The sequence below is a fragment of the Ornithorhynchus anatinus genome, chromosome 2, assembly GCF_004115215.2.
Source record: "Ornithorhynchus anatinus isolate Pmale09 chromosome 2, mOrnAna1.pri.v4, whole genome shotgun sequence".
Taxonomy (NCBI): domain Eukaryota; kingdom Metazoa; phylum Chordata; class Mammalia; order Monotremata; family Ornithorhynchidae; genus Ornithorhynchus; species Ornithorhynchus anatinus.
The window spans coordinates 99,902,759-99,922,217 of NC_041729.1; the positions used below are offsets into that span (position 1 = coordinate 99,902,759).

The 19,459-nt window shown below is 41.9% G+C and overlaps 1 protein-coding gene and 1 non-coding gene across 2 annotated transcripts in view; one reads left to right on the plus strand and one right to left on the minus strand.

Annotated features, from left to right (window-relative positions):
* NKAIN2 (sodium/potassium transporting ATPase interacting 2) overlaps nt 1–19,459 on the minus strand; it is a 1,127,517-nt gene that overhangs the window by 256,336 nt on the left and 851,722 nt on the right. The window lies entirely within an intron of this gene.
* On the plus strand, nt 4,346–4,483 carry LOC114809897. The gene has a single exon (XR_003757668.1). It is a non-coding gene; the product is annotated as a small nucleolar RNA SNORA7 (small nucleolar RNA).

Here is a 19,459-nt window from a genome sequence, read left to right on the forward strand (position 1 = left end):
CAGTTTTGTCACACAGGCAGCAGAACACTCATCTAATTTCCCTTAACAACTTATAAATTTCTAAGATACAAAAATAAAATTCCTACTGCAAGAAGCAACTATTCAATAGTTTATACTGGGCTGACTTTTCCTTTGCAGAAAGCAATTTCTCCTCAGTGAAATACATTCTCTCCCCTTGGACTCATATTTATATGACTATTTCTCCCTCACTATATGATATGATGTCTTTTTCTGTTAATAAAAATGATAACTGTGGTATTTGCTAACCCCTTACTAGGTGCCAGTCACTGTACTAAGCTCGGGGATAGACACAAGACAATCGGGTCGGACACAGTCCCTGGCCTTCACAGAGCTCACAGTCTTAATCAGCACAGGCCTGGAAGTCAGAAGGTCATAGGTTCTAATCCCAGCTCCATCACTTGTCTGTCGTGTGACTTTGGGCAAGTCACTTCACCTCTCTGTGCCTCAGTTACCTCATCTGTAAAATGGGGATTAAGACTGTGAACTCCACGTGGGACAGGGAAGCAACTTTGTTGCTTGTATCCACCCCAGTGTTTAGTACAGTGCCCGGCCCATAGTAAGTGCTTCACAAATGCCATTATTATAATAATAGTTCCCATTTCACATATGAGGAAACTGAGACCCAGAAAAGTTAAGTGATTTACCCAAGGTCACCCAGCAGATGGGTGGCTAAATTGGAATTAGAACCCAGGTCTTCCCAACTCTTAGGCCCATGCCCTTTCCACCAGGCCAATCTGCTTCTTTCAGGTTTGCCTTTCCTCCTGGATAACTGCAGTCTGCTGAAGTAGACAGGAGTGAATCAAAAGCTTAGTCTTATTCTTGCCCAAATATAGCCATGGTGTCATCAGACATTTTCTCTCTCTCAGATTTCTATTCTAAGAAATTCTGGTGAAGGAGTGCCAGTCAGGACAAACTGCTAGAAAATGAATCATTTCTAAGTTTTAGTGCTCAATAGATTGTCTTGTCTTACGTTGTCCAGTCGTCTCCGACCCACAGCGACACCGTGGACACATCTCTCCCAGAACACCCCACCTCCATCTGGGATCGGTCTGGTAGTGTACCCAGACTTTCCTTGGTAAAAATCTGGAAGTGGTTAACTATTGTCTCCTTCTGTGCAGTAAACTTGAGTCTCTGCCCTCGACTCTCTCTCTCATGTCACTGCTGTTCAGCAGAGGTAAATTTTGACTTGTAGCAGATTGCCTTCCACTCGCTAGCCACTGGCCAAGCTAGGAATGGAATGGACAGGCCTCTGCTTGATTCTCCCTCCCATATTTGAGACTGGTAGAGGACTGCAAATTTTCCAGGTGCGACCTTGATTCTATTTATTTCTATTTATTACTATTGTTCTTGTCCGTCCGTCTCCCCCGATTAGACCGTAAGCCCGTCAAAGGGCAGGGACTGTCGCTACCTGTTATCAATTTGTACATTCCAAGTGCTTAGTACAGTGCTCTGCACATTGTAAGCGCTCAATAAATACTATTGAATGAATATTGAATGAATGAATGAATGAATGACCCTGAGAAGGGGCTCAATAGCTACTGAATGGAATATTAGGATAAGAGAGCATCTACCGAAATCATGCAGTTCTCTGCCTGGATTGGACAGATGAGGCTCCAATAGGGAGTTCCACCCAGGAATGCTGCCGGCCTCTTGAGTATCTGGAAACCTAGGCAGAGGTTGATACTCTAATCCTGCATCATCAGCCTGGGAGAGGAGGGGCCCTACTGAATTAGGCCTAAGAAATTACTCCATATTCTTCCCTCTCCTCAAAGGCTCATCCCAAATCTCAGCATCTTTTCTCCACTGGATCTCATCGACAGTCAACCCACCTCTATGAAAGAAGGGGTACTTCTAACGTGGCTTGATTTTTACTGAAGAACATACTGGGTGAAAAGGGAGTATGAGAAGCAGTGTGGCTTATTCATTCATTTATTCATGCAAACGTATTTATTGAGTGCTTACTATATGCAGAGCACTGAATGGAATGTACAAAGCACTTGAAATGTAGTGGATAGAGTCCGAGACTGGAATTAGAAGGACCTGGGTTCTAACCCCTGCTCCACCACTTGTCTGCTTTGTGATGACACTGGGCAAGTCATGTAACAGCTTTGTGCTTCAGTTGCCTCATTTGTAAAATGGGATTAAAACTGTAAACCTGATGTGAGACACGTGGGATAGGGTCTGTGAACAAACTGATTAGCTTGTATGTACCCCTGGGCTTAGTACAATGACTGGGACATAGTCAGTTCTTAACAAATATCATAAAAAAAGTGGGGCAATGTAGACTCATTTAGAGGGACACGGAGAGGAGAGCCAGGAAGGAGATCTAGGTCTTCCGGAAACCAGTTGAGGACCTTTCCCACCAATCACATCAGAGGGCTTTCTGATTTATCCCCACAACTTCATATTTGTCTGGGAACGTGTCTACCATTCCATGGCATAGTGGATAGAGCAGGCCTGGGAGTCAGGAGGTCATGGGTTCTAATCTTGGCTCCACCACTTGTCTGCTGTGTAACCTTGGGCAAGTCACTTACCTTCTCTGGGCCTTAGATACCACATCTGTAAAATGGGGATTGAGACTATGAACCCCATATGGGACAAGAGACTGTGTCCAACCCAATTTGCTTGTATCCACCTCAGCGCTTAGTACAGTGCCTGGCACATAGTAAGCACTTAACAAATATCATAATTATTATCAGTGCTTAGAACAATGCTTGGCACATATTAAGCGCTTAATAAATTTCATAGTTATTATTATTACCAACTCTGTTATACTGCACTCTCCCAAGTGCTTAGAACAGTCCTCTGCACATATTAGGTGCACATTAAATGCCACTGATTGACTGATTGATTACTCACACTTTTATGATTCTTGGCCTTCCCCCATGAGAGTGTAAGCATTTGAAGAAAGGGCAGGTACTGTATCTTTTCTTCTATCCTCTATAAATAGTAGACCCTCACTGATCATGATGATTGATAATTATTTATATTCTCAGAACCTCTATTGTGTGCAGGGCACTCTATTAGGTACTTGGGAGATTTCAATAGAAGTGTGAGCCCGTTGTTGAGTAGGGATTGTCTCTATTTGTTGCCGAACTGTTCTTTTCAAGAGTTTAGTACAATGTTCTGCACACAGTAAGCACTCAATAAATATGATTGAATGAATGTTGATTCTATTTATTTGCTATTGTTTTAATGAGATGTTCATCCCCTTGATACTATTTATTGCTATTGTTCTTGTGTGTCTTCCCCGATTAGACTGTAAGCCCGTCAAAGGGCAGGGACTGTCTCTATCTGTTACCGATTTGTACATTCCAAGCACTTAGTACAGTCCTCTGCACATAGTAAGCGCTCAAAAAATACTATAAAAAATGAAAATGTGAGCTTCTTGTGGGCAGTAATGTGTCTGCTTTTATATTGTACTCTCCCAAATGCTTAGTATAGTGTTATGCACACTGTAAGCACTCAATAAATACAGTTGAATGAATGAAAGCAGAAGACATGGTCTCTTCCCCTCAGGGAGCTGATAATCTAATGGAAGAGTGAGGTGAGTGCCTTTTTTTACCCAAATATTGGGAGTAGAAGGGAAAACAAAGATGTAGTTTGTCATAGCAAGAGTATAAGAAGATGAATAACTAAGTGAATAAACAGAATATGTTGACTGATAGATACTCAAGTGCTAAGGGGGCTGATGGGATGACACCATGTGGGGTGATGGAAATTAATTGAGGAATGCCTTCTGGGGAAGGCAGGATGATGACAGTAATGACTTGAAATAGGGAAGACATTTATTATTTTTTCAAACTCAGTTTTTCCTAAGAACTTCATTTCCTTACAGTTAAGCAATTTACTTTTTTAATCATCCACTAGACAGTGCCACCCTCAAATAAATAGAAGACAAAACAAACATTTTACCTATTTTATCCCCATTTCAGAATGTCCATTTATCTTTCTGGACAAGACTTGGTACTGCCTGGTCATGCTAGAATGTGTTCTGTGGTACTCATGAATTTTTGAATAGTTAAATTTTGGGCAAATTCCTGAAGGTATTGTACAGAGACATCTGCTGAAAGACTCACTCAGCAAAACAATACCTTTAGGACTGAAAAGGGATTCGCTGAGATATATATATATATATATATATATATATATATAGAGAGAGAGAGAGAGAGAGAGAGGTTTTTAAAAATCAAGATATTTCAAGGTTCCAATTTTATTGGAATTTTAGAAAGGATTTTTGATCCCAAGTCAGTCTGTAACACCGCCACATCTGAAACTCTTTGTCATCTCACTTCTCACTAAAAGCTTTGGCTACGATCTCTATCTCCTCTCAGGATCGCGCCTGGAGAGTTTCCAGAACTCTACCAGACTCGACTACAGGAGGGAGAGTCAAGCAGTGGCTTGTCCATTCCATTCCTAGCTTGGGCAGTGGCTAACTAATGCAAGGCAATCTGCTACAAATTAAAACTCACCTATGCCTGACAGCAGAGGCATGGGAGAGAGTCGAGGGTGGAGATTCAAGTGCAGTGGTGAACCACTTCCATATTTTTACCAAGAAAACTCTATGGATACACTACCAGAACGATTGCAGATGGAGGTGGGCAGTTCTGGGGGAGATGTGTCCGTGGCTTCAGAGACGGCTCGACAGCAAAAGACAAGACAATTTGTATGCTGTAACTCAGATTAACACTCTCTTCCCTGGATCCTTTTCCCTCTGTTATCCGTTGACTTACAAATCACCAATCATTCATTCATTAGTATTTATTGAGCACTTACTATGTGCAGAGCACTGTACTAAGCGCTTGGAATGTACAATTTGGCAACCGATAGAGACAATCCCGGCCCAATAACAGGCTCACAGTCTAAATGGGGGAAAAAGACAGCAAAACAGAACAAAACAAAACAAGCAGTCTAGTGTAGACATCAAGATAAATAGAATCACAGAGATATACACAATCATTGTTGCTGTACTATGTCAACTCAGCAGATTCATTCAGAGATGCTCATCTCTCTTTGATACTATCAGCTCTTAGTAGAGTCCTCTGGGGTTTATTACAGTGCTTAGCACATAGTGTTTTATAAAACCATAACTATTATTATGCTGTCTATTTTCTGGATAAACAAATGTAGGTCATGGGCCAACAATGGGAAATAGCATAGCCTAAAGGAAAGAACATGGGCCTGGGAAGCAGAAGAACTAGGTTCTAATCTCAGCCTGACACTTGTCTGCTCTGTGACCCGGGTCAAGCCGTTTGCTTTTGTGCCTCAGTTTCCTCAACAGTAAAATGGGAATTAAGACTGTGAGCCCAGGGTAGGACATATATACATGTACCTCAGGGTTTAGTATAGTGCCTAGCACACAGCAAGCACTTAACAAATATCATTTAAAAAAAACCCAAGAAGCATGGCAACTGAGATGATGACTGGGGAGAAACAGCAGCCGTCAGAAAAGCTCAGTCTTTCACAATCAAGAAAGGAGTGGTTCTGTCCTCAGTAACTTTAAGAGGATAATGGAAAATGGATAACAGCAGGCACTAGTAAGCACTCAATAAATACTATTGAATGAATGAATACATCAGCCAAAGAAGGGATGGATGGTCTCGGTGAGCATGTTATGTCAGGATTGTCCTGGTTTGACTATTTCCATTTCATCGGCTCATGTCTTAAGCACTTTGGTCATATTCAAATTCAAAGAACAACTGGTCAGTGATATTTATTGAACACTTACTGTGGGGCAGGGACTGTGTCTGACCTAATAAACTTGTACCTACCCCAGTGCTTAGAACACTGTTTGACATAGAGTGCTTAAAAAGTGGCATAAAGTAGCATAAAACAAATAAACAAACAAATCTTGCCTCTCCGTTTCTCCTGTAATAGGGTACCCATTTAATAAATTGACTAGTGGAATGTAATGAGCGTCTAATGTGAGCACAGCCCTGGACTAAGTTTTTGGGAGAGCATAGAAAGTCTGAGGCCCTAATACATCACTCCCACCCTCCACAGATGCTAAAATACTTAGATGCAGAAGAAGAACAAATGGATATATATTTGAGTTAATGCTTATGTTAAAAGGGTATATAAGACAGGTGCATAAGTGTTATAGGTGGTTATGAGCACATAAGTGCATAGATGGTGGAGAAAAGCTGAAGTGAAAGTTGTGCTGATATAATCTGGGGACATTAGCAATTAATTGGGGAAGACCTCCTGAAGTAGATGTGATTTCACAAGGGCAATTACCCAGAGTAATTATACAACACAAACACGAGGCACAGCCGTGTCCTTGTGGAAAGAGCACAGGCATAGAAGTCAGGAGGATCTGGGTTCTAATTCCAGCTTCTCCACTTGTCCACTGTGTGATATTGGGCAAGTCACTTAACTTTTCTGGGTCAGTCACATCATCTGTAAAATGGAGGTTAAGATTGTGAGCTCCATGTAGGAGATGTACAGTCAGATTATCTTGTATTTAGCCCAACAATTAGTATCATGTATCATGCCCGGCACATAATAAGCCCTTAAAAATATGATAAAAAAATTCACACAACCCAGAACTATGAAACATTTTAGTAGAGTGCTCTGCACAATGAATTTTAAATGAATACCACCAATTAACTGATCTCTTATGGGTCTATCACTTGGTGTATTAAGAACTTAGTACAGTATTCTACAAAGAGTAAGTGCTCAGTTAATACCACTGATTGATCAACTGATTATTTAGTTTAACTAGAGTGGAGCCACACTCTGAGATGGAGGTTGGGTGATGTCATATCTATACAGAGAAGCAGCGTGGCTCCGTGGAAAGAGTACGGGCTTTGGAGTCAGAGGTCATGGGTTCGAATCCCGGATCGGCCACTTGTCAGCTGTGTGACTTTGGGCAAGTCACTTCACTTCTTGGTGCCTCAGTTACCTCGTCTGTAAAATGGGGATTAAGACTGTGAGCCCCACGTGGGGCAACCTGATTCCCCTGTGTCTACCCCAGCGCTTAGAACAGTGCTCGGCACATAGTAAGCGCTTAACAAATACCAACATTATTATTATTATTATACAGTTGACTGTAGAGACATCCTGATTAACAGTATAAAAGAATAACAAGAAAAGCAGTGCTGCCTAGTGGATAGAGCATGGTCCTGGGCATCAGAAGGACCTGACCTCTCATCCCAGCCTCCACCACTTGGCCTTGGTGAAAGATATGTGACAAGTTAGTCACATATCTACCCCGTAACTCAGTCACCCCATCTGTAAAATGGGGATTAAGACTGTGAGCCCCACGTGGGACATGGACTGTAACCAACCTGATTAACTTGTATCTACCCCATTACTTGATACAGTGGCTGGCACATAGTAAGCTCTTAACAGATTCCAAAAAAACAACCAACAACGACAAAAAAAACCCCGTAAACATTCCTACTTTGTTTTCTGGTTAAAACGAACCACTCATTAAAAGTGCAGGCTATTACTACTGAAATGGAGTGTTTAATGAGTTATTTGCTAATTTATATTTCATGATGTTTGTAGAAGTATTCATTATTCACCTAGGTGAGAAAAGGATTAGCTATAATAGGGTATATAAAGCTGTTGAGGTTTGTCAAGGAAAATTGAATGCAAAGTTTGATTAAGGAGGAAAATGTGTCTTTCACCAGATTGCGTGGTTATAATGCTCAAATCTTGACGAGATTGCAAACCCAGGAAAAGTGAAGTAAAAAGAAATACTCCCTTGGCTTCACAGTAGTGTTTTGATTATTTTTACAATTATTTAACATTTACCGTGCAGTCAAGCTCGGCTTGATACCGATTTAATGTCTATCAAGTGTTTTGAAATACACGGGTAATGGGGTTGGGGGGGCAATCTCATTTGGCTGTATTTTAGAAAATATTGCCTTTCTATTCATAATTGCATTCTATGAGTGCAATGCCCTTTATTGTTTGCATTAAGTACTCCTGATGATCGGCATTCTTTTCATTTTCCCTAGTTGTATGCTTGAATTGTATATGTTCTATAATGAATGAATTGGATTTGGGGCTCTATGACAGTATGTTTGGTGAACATACGTGTAAGATATGTACCTACAAAACTCAAAGAGGCTGTGTAAGATCATGTGGCTCATCTCCTTTTCCCTTGAACAAGACCATAACTAAACCCTCATAGGGCCTATCTTAAAAATGACCCCAACCTATATTTCCCCACACCATCCAGGCTTTTTTTTAGCCCACTTGACTGTTTCATCATCCTTCCTTTTTCCTATATTATATCTGGAATTTATTTTATCCACAATTTATTTACATTAATGTCTCCCTCCCCCTCTAGACTGTAAACTTGTTGTGGGAGGGGAAAAAGTCTTACCAACTCCGTTACGCTGTACTCTTTCCAGAGCTTAATACAGTGGTCTGCGTATAGTACGTGCTCACTAAATACAATTTATTGGTTGACTGACTAATTCTTCACAGAAACCTGCCTCCCTAATAAAATAGCCTCTCCCCGCCATTTAAAAAGAGGTCAGATTCAAGATTTTTTAGGTTCTCCCCAAGATGGCAGGGATCCAGTCTACTCAGGAAGGCTTCAGGCCCCCTGAGTCTTTTAAACACTCGATATTCACCCCACCCTCAACCCCACATCTGGATTTGTCCCCTTTAAGGACCCTTCCCTCAGCCCCACAGTATAATAATTTATTTAAATATCTGTATCCCCATCTAGACTGTGAGCTCTTTGTGGCCAGGGAACATGTCTACCAACTCCGTTTTACTGTATTCTCCCAAGTGCTTAGTTTAGTACTCTGCACACAATAAATGCTCAATAAATATGAGTAATTGATAGCCTGAATTCTGTTGTATTGAACTGTCCCAAGTACTTAGTAATAATAATAATAATGTTGGTATTTGTTCAGCGCTTACTATGTGCAAAGCACTGTTCTAAGCGCTGGGGGATATAAGGTGATCAGGTTGTCCCACGTAGGGCTCACATTTTTAATCCCCATTTTACAGATGAGGTAACTGAGGCACAGAGAAGTTAAGTGACTTGCCCAAAGTCACACAGCTGACAAGCGGCGGAGGCGGCCTTAGAACCCATGACCTCTGACTCCCAAGCCCGGGCTCTTTCCACTGAGCCACGCTGCTTTCCATGCCACTTAGCATGGTGCTCAGCACATAGTACGTATTCAGTAAATATTGATTGATTGGTCGATAGACTGTCCCAAACATTTAGTTCAGTGCTTTGCACACAATAAGTGCTACATGAATAATGATTGGACCTTTGATCATAACTCCATTTATTCAGTATCGAGGAAGAAGCCTGCAGCAGGTAGAAAAATGGATTTACCCAACAAACTGGGCCCACTCGCATCCTATCTCCAGCAAAGATGGAAAGCAAGTAAAAGATTACTGTGATCAAACATTCTCATTTCCTTTTGTGACTTCAACTTCTCCAATAATTCAACTTGCAGTCATGCTGTGACTGTACTCCAAGTCAAATGAAAAGAAAAGCAGCTTGGCTTAGTGGATAGAGCACAGGTATGGAAGTCAGAAAGACCTGGGTTCTAATCTCAGCTCCTCCACTTGTCTGCTGGGTGACCTTGGGCAAGCCACTTAACTCCTCTGGGCCTCAGTTATCTCATCTGTAAGCTGGGGTTTAATACTGTGAGCCCCATGGGTGACATGGACTGTGTCTAACATGATAAGCGTTTACCTACCTCAGCACTTATAGAGTGCCTGATGCATAGTAAGGGCCTAACAAATACCAGTAAAAAAATATTTGCTCCATTTTTAAAAAAATCCTTCCGCTTTTTTAGGCAGAAATTAAAAAACTCCATAGGCAAAGCTGGCCCTAATCTAAGAATCCACAAAGTATCGGGATCTGAAGAATGAACATCGTTCTGCTGAAACCACCAACTTAGCTGCGGATCCATTTTACGCAATCCTTTTTATACCAGACAGGAATAAGTGAAACCTCCAAAGCTAAGCACTACCTTGTTTGTCCAAGGAAGTTATCAATAGCCTCAACACATGGTTGTTCTATCCAGATCACTGTGGGCAGGAAATATGATTACCAACATTGTGTTGTATTGTACTCTCCCAAGTGTTTAGTATGGTGCTCTGCACATAGGAAGCACTCAATAAATATCACTGATTGAAGAAAGTTGCAAGCACAAGGACCTGACTGAGCTCTCCAAGAAAACAGAGGCCTCTGTTGGAAAAAAAAAATTGTCTTCCTTCCATGATCCAGGGATCTCTAAATGATATTATCAGAGTTAGGCATTTCAGAAAGATGACCTCAAATCTCCCTAATTAGAGAGGTTTCCTAATTATTTCATCATTAGCAATAGAATACCAAAGAATTGAATCTAGGGATGACAAAACAGGTGACTCAGACGTGTGGGGATTTACAAAACTCTGTGGGCACCCCTAAATACAATACAGGTGACTCAACACTGATAAATAGGTACTGCAAGGAACAGTAGAAATAAGGGAAGAAAAAGACTGAAAAATACAAATGTTGATTATAGGCTACCAGGCAGATGAAACCTAATCAATTAAAGTCAAGTATGATATAGAGCTAGCCACTCACAATCATTTACAACTGTATGAATCACTGGTATTTACTGTGTGCAAAGCACTGGACTAAACACTTGGGAGAGTACAATATAACAGAGTTGGTAGACATTGTTCCTTCCTACAATGAGCTTACATTCCAAAGGGAGGTAATGGAAAAGGGTTTGCGGAGACTATGGATGGAAATAAAGCTGAAGATTGTCCCTCAAACACCTAGATCTCTAATGTGCTCAGGCGGGAAAGAACACAAGGAATTTGTGATGCATACCAGTTCTTGATAACATTTCCATTATCTGACCTTTCCTCTCAATCCACAATGCCACCCGACTAGTCCAGGCACATCTCATTCATTCATTCAATAGTATTTATTGAGCGCTTACTATGTGCAGAGCACTGTACTAAGCACTTGGAATAAACAAATCGGTAACAGATAGGGACAGTCCCTGCCCTATGACGGGCTTACAGTCTAATCGGGGGAGACAGACAGACAAGAACAATAGCAATAAATAGATGCAAGGGCATGCACATCTCATTAAGACAATAGCAAATAAATAGAATTAAAGGTGATGTACATCTCATTAACAAAATAAACCATCTACCACACCACCCTCATCTCTGACCTCCCTGCCTCTGGCCTCTTCCAACTCCAGTTCATAATTTACTCTGCTGTCTAGATGTTTCTAAAATGTCATTTTGCACAAGTTGGCCCACTCTTCAAAAACATCTCCTGGGTACTCAATCATTTCTGCAACAAGCAGGAATTCTTGAATACTAGCTTAAAGTTTTCAATTAGTGCTCCCTCTGTCTTTTCTCTCTCTCTCCTTTTCTTTCTTTCTCTCTCATCCTCTCTCATTCTTTTACATGGCATTGTTAAGTGCTTACTAAGTGCCAGCATTGTTAAGTGCTTAATCCACTAAATGCTGGATTAAGATCAAGATCATCAGATTGGACACAGCACCTGTCTCACAAGGGGCTCACAATCTAAATTGGAGGGATGACGATTTAATCCCTCTTTTTCAGATGAGGTAACTGAAGCAGAGAAAAAGCAAAGTGACTTATCCAAGGTCACACTGCCGACAAGGGGTGGAGCCAGGATTAGAAACCAAGCCCTCTGGCTCCCTGACTCTCTTTCCACTATGCCATGCTACCTTCTGCCACTACATCACAATTCACACCCTTTACTCTTCTAAAGCCAAACTCCTCACTGTGCCTTGTTTTCATCTCTCCCACTAACCACCTCTTGCTCACATCTTCCCTCTTGCAAGGAATGCCCTACCCCCTGCACATTCAGCAGACCATTGCTTTCCCTATTTTCAAAGCCCTTTTGAAATCACATCTCTTCCAGGAGGCCTTCCTGATTAACTTCTCAGCTTCCCACCTTATAGCCTTCAAATGGCCAATTCAGCACTTGGATCCAAGATAAGCACTTGGGCATTAACCCCTTCCACCCTACTCCTTAGAAACACATCTTTATATTCCATTACCTCACCTCATTTGTAATTCATTTTAGCGTCCATCTTCCCTGCTAGATAGTAAGCTCCTTGAGGACACTCATCACGTCTACTAATTCTACTGTAATAATTCTATTTGTTAAGTACTTTTATATGCCAAGCACTGTACTAAGCTCTGGGGTAGACACAAGATAATCAGATCCCACAGGGAGCTCACAGTCTAAGAGGGAGGATAGGTATTGAAGTCCCCATCTTGCAGATGAGGAAACTGAGGCCCAGAGAACTTAATAACAATTACTATGGCATTTGTTAAGGGCTTACTATGTGCCAGGCATTATACTAAGCGCCAGGGAGCATATGAGCAAATTTGGTTGAACACAGTCCCTGTCCCATGTGGGGCTCACAGTCTCGATCACTTAATGACTTGTCCATGGTCACGCAGCAGTAAGTGGAGGATTCAGGATTAGAAACCAGGTCCTCTGGCTCCAAATTCCACTAGGCCGTGTTCTCCCAAGCATTTAGTTCAGTGCTCCACATACAGTATTTAGCAAATACTATTGCTGGATGGACATAAATATCAGCCTGGGCTGGGGATTGACAATTATGTCCCTGGATCAGGTGAAGCCAGAATATTGGGATAATGGTGGTTCAGCTCTCTTTCACAGACTCATACTTCCACAGGAACGTCTATAAACTTCAGATCCAGACGACCCTATGCGGGAGTCTGACAAATGAACGTGAATCAACTTGTTTCAGGCTCCACAGTGCTAATGTCCAAATTTTCAAGTTCTCATTTAATTCGTATAGAGTCAGGTCAGAATGACAGGAATTTCCTTGCTCTTTGAAGTAGATGTCTTCGCAGAGGGACTTTATCTGAAAGTCTCATTCCCCCAGTTTTTAAGCACAAGCATAAATTCCCTAAATTGATTTCTGGAGAGCTCACTGCATCCCGCTATGCTTTCTAACTCCACATATAATTTGACTAGAAGTCAAAAGCAAAATTCACATTCTTTCTCCTGCATAAGGCACTTTGCCTATTAAATGCATGAACCCTTTAAACCCACAGTGTACCCCACCTTCTTAACCTTGACTGGAATAAGGCTTAAATATCTGTGACGGAGCCTTCCAGCTTTCCTTTTTAAGATATTCTTAACAATAACATTTACCATAAGTTCAACTGAAGAAATGAACTGGAATGAGTTTATTTATGTACCCTTGTCAATTTTAGAGAGTCAACTTCCACCCCTTTCCCCTTGCTGAGAGAAAAGAAAACACCATCTCTCACCCACAACTCTATGTGGGACAGGGACTGGGTCCGAGCTGATTCTCTTGTACCTATCCCAGCGCTTAATAGTGATTGGGGCTATTTCTTAAGCACTTACTATATGTGAAGCATCGTTCTGAAGGCTGGGGTAGATACACGGTGATCAGATCGGACACAGTTCCTGTCCTATATAGAGCTCGCAATCTCCACCCCCATTTTACAGATGAGGTAACTGAAGTACAGGGAAGTGAAGTGACTTGCCCAGGGTCACACAGCAAACAAGAGGCAGAGCCAGGATTAGAACCTGGGTTCCTCTGGATCGCAGGCCTGTGTTCTATATACTAGGCAACACTGCTTCTCCATTTAGAACAGTGCTTGGCATATAATAAGCACTTGAATACTATTATTAGTATTATTTTTGTTGTCGTCCCCATCCAGTCTCACTCTAAAGCCTCAGTGACAAAGAGCTCAGCACAGCTGGGTCTCTTGTACACCTATATGTCTTGGGCCACGAAGGGAAGGTGAGGCCTGAGATCCATCCAATGAAACCATCACCTGCAAGAGGAGACTGCACTCAACCCTCTTTGCCTTCTAACTTCCCCTCACTGCCTCAGGACCAGAGAAAGAGACAGGGATTAACTGGGTAACCTCTTTGGTCTGTTTAGAAGCTGAGGGTCTTGGAAAACTTTAAGGTCCTGAGCAGAAAGTTTGCCCTAAACATTCATCTGAACCGCTCCTGAAATGCTTTATTTGGTTTTATTGGGAAATTTCTCAAGTTCTTCGAAGGCAGGGCCCGTGTCATTTTTCTTTTATTATATGGTCCCAAGCACTTAGTACAGTTCTCTGCCCCAGGAAATAGTAGAGTCTTCCATTATAAATGACAGATAAACTTCAGTCTGGTCATGAAGACTTTGGTCTGGAGAATCTGCGTGAAGGTACTGATTATGGGTTAATGGCTTACCTAGTGTCTCTCAGATTCTTTCATCCCTGTCAGTCGTGTGGTCACTGGGCAAATGAATAGGTAAAGAGGTGTTCTGGACCTATTAATCTATATCATAGATTTACTATTTGAGCTCCTTGTGGGCAGGGATCACATCTACCAATTCTACTGCGCTGTGTGTTCATATCTACCAATTCTACTGTGCTGTGCAAGAGCCTGCCATGTGACCTTGAGCAAGTTACTTAAATTTCCAGTGCCTCAGTTTCCTCACCTGAAAAATAAGGATTTGATATCTGTTTTCCCTCCTATTTAGATTGATTGCCCTACAAGGGACTGGGACTGTATACAACCTGATCAACTCGTATCTACCCGAGTGCTTAGAAAAGTACTTGAAACATAATAAGCATTTAACAAATATCATTTTAAAAAAGGGCATATTACTGCGGTCTGCATACAGTAAGCACTCAGTAAATATCACTGATGGATTGATAGATTATTTGTTAGTAGTTCTCGAGAGCTGGCCTTTTTCTTTGGTTGCTTCTTCTCCCTCATTTAAGAAAGGAAACCACATGAGGGCAAGGACTGTGTCTGCCAGCCTTCATTATAATTTGCCAAGCATTTAGTAGAGTGTCTGGCACCTTATAGTATCAACCAATGGTATTTTCTGAGTGCTTACTAAGTGTAAACCACTGGACTAAACTCTTACTATGACAAATCATTGTGACAGTGAATGTGAAGTGGACAATGACGAGTGCGTCCTGATGACTTTCCTACTTTCAGGCCTGCCTTTGGAGGAGGGTTTAGGATGGTTGGAAAAACCCTCCGCAGTGCAGGGGGAAGCTAATTCAGACTGTCTGGGGGTGGCAAGTCCCAACCAAATGGCGATGAAACCACCCTGTCCTTGTCATTTGTTGGCTACTTTTGAAGGGATCATGGCAGGCCTTTTCTTATGGTTTTTCCTAAGTACTTACTATGAGCCAGGTACCCTACTGATCGCTGGAGTAGAAACAAGATAATCAGGTTGGATTATCTTGTACCATATGGGCCTCAGTCTTAATCCCCATTCTACAGAGGAAACAACTGAGGCATAGAGGAGTTAGGCGACTTGCCCAAGGTAACACAGCAGATATGTGGCAGGGCAGAGTTAGAACCCAGGTCCTTCTGACTCCTAGGCCCATGGTCTACAGTTCATATTACTTGAAAACTTAAACATCCCTTGTAGAAAAATAAAATTCCTGTCATTTTCAATTTAAAATGCTTTGTGATGACAGAAAATTCTGGAGATTGCAAATATTCTTCCAAGGGAAAGCCTTGCATGTGTCTTTGTTCTCTATCCTGTGGCCAGCCGAGTAGGACTTACAACTGAAGATTATCTATGAATGCAAAAGTAAATCAAACACGCGCACACACCAATACAGAAAAGAGATCTAACTATTTATATCTATCTCTCTATCTCTCCATCTATCTCTAGGTATATCATACTCATTGGAGCATTCAATCACAGGCTCTGATTTGAGAGCTTCGCATCCTGAATTTCAAACCACCTTATATTCTTTGAGAGACTTCAGGGGAGAAAAATCCCATCAGTGAAAGCCTGAACACTCAGGTTAATGATCTCAGTCCACCCCTGGATCTTTCAAAAAATAGAGAACTGAATTGCCTGGGTGTTGATTCGTGGCTAAAGCTCTTCTGTTTCAGAGAAAGCATAAGCAAATGCCAGCCCCTGGCAACCAGATCCGCTGCGGATCACGTTACCATGCAGCTGTTTGCTATTGTAGTGATCTAGCCACGATACAAGCCACAGAACCTTAATATTAATGCTCCTGAATGTAAACCTCACTTTCAAAAATAGAAATATGTGTCTAAACTACTTCTAGTTTAGTGCCACATTGACTAGTCATGTCTTTTCCATCCTTTCGTTTTGCTTTGAAAGATTTAAAACTCTTCCCAAAACTTGAAGACTGAATGCTGTTGACATATGTGAAAAATGACAGAAGGCAGCATCCTAATGTCAGGGTAGAAGCAGCATGGCGCAGTGGATAAAGCAGGGACCCGGGAGTCAGAAGGTCACGGGTTCTAATCTCAGCTCTGCCATTTGTCTATTGTGTGACCTTGGCCAAGTCACTTCACTTTTCTTTGCCTCAGCTCATCTGTAAAATGGGGATCAAAACTGTGAGCCCTGCATGGGACAGGGATTGTGTCCAACCCGATTTGCTTGTATCCACCCCAGTGTTTAGTACCGTGCCTGGCACCTAGTAAGTGCTTAACAAATACCACAATTATTATTATTATTATTAATTCCTAAATGGAAGTTTGAGATGGATTTTAAAGCCCTTTGAAATATTTAAAACTACAAGAGGACTCCCTGGAAATGTTACCTTAATTTTGTTTCACTTCCACTAATACAATACCACTGGTGGACTTTACATTTTCTATTACCGCCTCTTATGAAATGTTTGACGTAGTTTTAATGATTCACGGATTCCTCTGACACCGGAATCGCTTAATACCACAACTAACTATACTAGGCTGTAAGCACACTGTGGTCAGAGAACATGTCTACCAACTCTATTAGATGTACTCTTCCAAGTGTTTGGTAAAAGTTCTCTGCACACAGTAAGCACTCAATATATACCGTTGATTGAATGATTATTGTTATCCATTTATAGTCAAGCAGAAAGGGACATGACAGAGACTATTTTGCTAAATTCCTTTGTAGCTCCAATGAGGAAAACAGAACAATGAAGCGAGAGTTTTTTTTTTTTTTTTTTTTTTTACAAGGTGACATTTCTGTGAAGGGAGCAGGAAAAGAGTTTACATTTATTTGTGAGAGAAGAGTTGCCTAGATCTACATAATGAAAGGGCAGTGGATCCTAGAATGACTGCTCCCAGACCGTGATTAACTGAGACTCTAAGCTCGTCTTGGGGCTGTAAGCTCACTGTGGGCAGGGAACGAGTCTACGAACCCTGTGGTACCCTATTCTCCCTCATACCCTCTATTTATTGATTGAGGACTGGGTGCAGAGAGAGAGGTGCAGGAGCAGTGGCAAAATTAACTGCCAAGGTAAGGGAAGAGAAGTGAGGAAAAGGATGACTGAGCCGGGGATAAACCGGCACCTCGAGGCAGAGCCTCCAAGTCTGGCACCTCAGGGTATCTCAGGCAGATTAAAGCAGTAGAGTGGCCCTGGAGGAGAACAAACGCGTGTTGAGGGCTTGGGCCCAGCCAGAGAAGGGATGGGAATAACAATGGTGTGGAGGACAATGGTGGGGACAGGTTGGTTTCATTTCCACTCGTTGCCTAGATCTAGAGAACAATATGCACAGGATGTGGGAAAGAAGAATGGGAAAAAGCAAAAATTGGGCATAACAATATTTTTTGTGCTCCTACGGAGCACTTTTGTGGAGCACTGCACTGGGTGCAGAACACCTACTGTTTGCAGAACACTGGAGTAGGAGTTTAGGGACTGTTTGAAAATTGGGGAATGACATGTATAACTTCATTAAATGCTAAAGTGCGTTAGGAATTTCCTTGGAATTCAGCATTAAAGGGAAACCCATTTGGGCCCAAATTTCTACAGGTCCCCGTCTTATCCCTGGCTTTATGGTCTGGGGGTGGAGGGAGAGTTCCATATCTTGGCAGATTAAATGAATAGAGTTTTACTGAGCAATTTCCAGTTCAATAGCTCCATTACAGCCAAGATCTCATCCTGTGCTACATGACTCTCTCACAGCGCACAGCTTCCTGAAGTCTGACCTCTGACCTGACACAGTGGGGCTACCCACAAATAGCAGAAGCACGTCGTTAGGCAGAGCCACTTTTGATACCCCGAAAATAAAATAATGATTTATTTTTCCTTTTAGCCGGAGCTGTTGATTCATGCCTGGGGGAAGCAGCAAGGAAGAAGGGGAGAAATCAGAGGTCTGCTCCCGTGCACCTGTTCCCGGTGAGTCTCCTCCTCCAGACAGGGAGGGAAGAGTTTCAGGCTTCTGTCAGGGCAACAATACGAGCCCGGGGCCTCCATCAGCCAGAAAATGAACTTTCATCAGAGATAAACTTACAGGGCAATTATTTTGGGTCACCGGTGTTATCGCTGTACTCTTTACTGTAAACAGACGAATTACAGTGACGGCATTTCTGCCGGAGATCTTGGTAGGGGAGCGAAGAGATGGCAGAAACCGTGGGTTTCTTCGGGGAAATCTGTTAATGTCTGCCCTGGGATTCTGCATCGCTTTCTAATTAAAGCAACACATTCAGTTTCTTTATTTGTTTGTTGGTTTATTTATGGCAACTACAAACCTTGTAGAGAATACTCCCACAACCCATTCTCAGCAAGACGTCCCACAGTTTCCTCAGAGAAGGAGCTGCAACTGCCATCAAAGCACAGTTTAGTTTTACGTCTTTCATAAAAAAAATTGTGCACGTACTGGAAATAATGAGGAGAAAAAGGAAGGCTTGAGCAAGGGAACTGAATTTCAAACTGGGATTAGAAACTTTAGACTAGGCAAGGGAATATTTAGGACCATATAGTCTCATAACTCTATGTAAGGCATACAATAGATTTGCCTCGAGCAACAGAGGGACTTCCTTGACAATGTATCTCCCCATTCCATGATTTTCAAATTCCATGTAAATTCCTTATTAATAGTATTTGTTGAGCACTCTTTATTTGCCTGCAGAAACTGTACTAAACTCCTTGCGGAAAGGGGACACGTCTACCAACTCTGTTATACTGTACTCTCCCAAGTACTTTTACGCATAGTAAGTGGTAAATCTATACTTTACTAGAGAAGCAGCGTGGCTCAGTGGAAAGAGCACGGGCTTTGGAGTCAGGGCTCATGAGTTCGAATCCCAGCTCTGCCACTTGTCAGCTGTGTGACTGTGGGCAAGTCACTTAACTTCTCTGTGCCTCAGTTCCCTCGTCTGTAAAATGGGGATTAAGACTGTGAGCCCCAAGTGGGGCAACCTGATTCCCCTGTGTCTTCCCCAGCGCTTAGAACAGTGCTTGGCACATAGTAAGTGCTTAACAAATACCAACATTATTATTAGTATTACTATTGATTGATTCATTCATTCTTTCAGCGATGGCTCTACAAACTATGGACATTGGCAGGCTTATTAGAAAGTAACAGACATCCCTTCCCCAATTTTCCCCTGACTATTCAAAAAGTCTATTAAATCAGGTTGGCTGACCAAGACAGAGAACACTTTTGAATCAAGGAAAACCAACAATCACAGAAATGCTC